Below are 2771 nucleotides of genomic sequence, written 5' to 3'. Positions count from 1 at the left end.
CCTGTCTGAAGTATCGTCCGATACTTCAGACTTATCATCTGATGAATTTACTTTGTTGACATTCTTCATCGACAGAATTTTTATTCCTTTCAACCTTTCAGTCAAGTCCGCCTTTCTTCCAGTAACATACTGTCCATATAATCTTAAATATTTCTTTAACTCAGGCACAGTAAGTACTTCGATAGCTGAATCACCAAGCTGCTTTATATCCATGATAAGACGTAAAACAATAACAATGGCGTGGGTAGCCTCCGGAAGTTTAATTATCTACATGGAGCGCTGCCTAGCCAAGGGAGATAACCTACTTATAGGAAAGCCCTATAGATAGCAATCAAAGGGAAACAATCCATTATTGTTGACTTATAGTAACGAAGTCTTTTCCTCGTCCATTTTCCAGACAGGCCACTTGCTAGTGACGCCATAGGCCAACGAGTTTAGGGTCTGAAGAAACACTGTAAAGCTAAGCTCTTTATGGTCGTGAAAATCAGAGTAATCCCCAAAACCGGCCATCTTTATCTATCCCCCTCTCTCTCTCTCTTTCTCTGTCTATATGTCTGTCTGTCTGTCTGTCTGTCTGTCTGTCTCTCTCTCTCTCTCTCTCTCTCTCACACACACACACACACACAACAACAACAACTGTATATATTATTTATTTGAAGGTTAAAATACATGAAAGTGCTACTGATAGTTTCATATGTTGAGAAAAATCAAAAGCATTCTTCAGGCGCAAACCATATATCATAGCGAACTAAAAAAATATTCAATAATAGAAGAAACGCGAAATAACCAAGAAGGCAGCATATATAAAACGCAGAAAGTAAACAACAGAAAGCGAAAAACGAAAAGTGGAAATGAAAACACAAAGACTAAACTGTAAAAAATGAAAAGTAAAAAAGTAAAGGAACTATTGTCCTAAGACCTTAAATGATAAGGTTGGGAAGATATCAAGTCAGTTAGGAATAGGTAGTATTCTTCAAAATATATTTATGTTTTTCTCTGTTATGAAGTTACTAATGGTTTATACAATAAGTTGCGAAAAGACACCTTTTCCTCTAAATGTAAGAAAGCTAACGTAGAGAGATACTATGATATCAATGATGAAGCTAAACTCCTCGCTAAACGTAGTAATATCGATAATAGATTAGAACGCTTTACTAAGAGCGAGGCGTTAATTACTTTAAAAGACCTTAAGTCTAATTTTTGTGATAATCTTACATCTAGATTGTTAAATCCGGTGAGATCAGAAAATGGGCTAGTAACTAAAAGAAATTACTTAAAGACATTAATAATAGAATTAGGGAAATTACTGGGATTCAACAATGAAATAACAATTTTACTGTAATAGATTGGTTTAAGAATATCAAGAATAAGAATAAGGCTAAATTTACCCAGATTGATATCATAGACTTTTATCCCTCTATAGCTAGATCGCTGCTTGATAAAGCAATTGAATTTGCTAAATCATTTGTTGATGTTGACAATATTTTATCTGGCATGCGAGGAAAACACTATTGTTCAGTAAAGGATTAGCGTGAGTAAAAAAGTTGCGTAGTGACGAACTATTTGATGTATCTATAGGGGTCATATGATAGTGCTGACGTCTGTGATCTTGTGGGTTTATTATAGTAAACACATTGAGATATAAATGCTCATCTCATGACGTTGGCCTATACCGTGACGACGGTTTGGTTATTTCCCATAGGTGTGATGGTCACATCCTTGATAGATTTAGAAAGCAACTTATTTCTACCTTTAATCAATTAGGACTTAAAATTACAGTAGCTACTAATCTCTTCAATCTCTCTACAGTTGATTATTTAGATGTTCCCCTAGATCTAAATTCCTCATAGTATAAACCTTTCCATAAGCCTAATGAGAAACTCGCATATATACATAAACAGTCTTGTCACACTCCTGTAATATTTAAAAATCTGATAGCTAATATTAGTAACAGAATGTCTAACCTCTCTTCTTCTAAAGAAATTTTCGAGAAATCTACCCCCTCCCCCTATTATAACAAGACCCTAGTCAATAGTGGCTTCAAAGATAAATTAATATATAATGCCTCTAATAATAATCAAAATATCAATAATCGATCAAATGTCATCAAAGATAATGTAATACATAACTACTCTAGTATTAATCAGAATGATAAGAAACGTAAAAATAAACCAAGGAAAATTATTTGGTTCGCCCCTCCCTTTTCCCTTAATATAAAGAACTAACATTGGTAAAAGATTATTTCCAGCAACTCACGGAAACAGAAAAATATTTAATAGTCGTTCTCTGAAATTTAAATGTTTTTACAGGGAACAACTTTTAAAAAGGCTTCACACATACAGAACTTCAGCATTATATATTAAGATGGGCAACACACACACACACACACACACACACACACACACACACACACACACACACACACACACACACACACACACACACACACACACACACACACACACACATACTAAATAAAAAAGAATGATAGGTATTTGTATGTATGTGTGTATTAATGTGCATTCTGTGTGCATATATATATGGTCGTAATAATAATGACCTCTGCCGATGAAAGTCCCAATCCACAACTAAGTCTTAAGTGTATATATATATATATGGGAGAATATACGAAAAAAAAAACAACAGACGAGGACAGGTGGTGTAAACAACAAAAGGACGTATTAGTTTGACGCTCGGGCATACGGAAAGTCTTTAACGTTTCGAGCTACGCTCTTCAACAGAAAGAATACGGAGAAAACAAGGAGAAAAAC

This window comes from Octopus bimaculoides, chromosome 11, assembly GCF_001194135.2.
Source record: "Octopus bimaculoides isolate UCB-OBI-ISO-001 chromosome 11, ASM119413v2, whole genome shotgun sequence".
Lineage (NCBI taxonomy): Eukaryota > Metazoa > Mollusca > Cephalopoda > Octopoda > Octopodidae > Octopus > Octopus bimaculoides.
The sequence above is the reverse complement of the archived record's forward strand: the minus strand, read 5'-3'. Positions refer to the sequence as shown.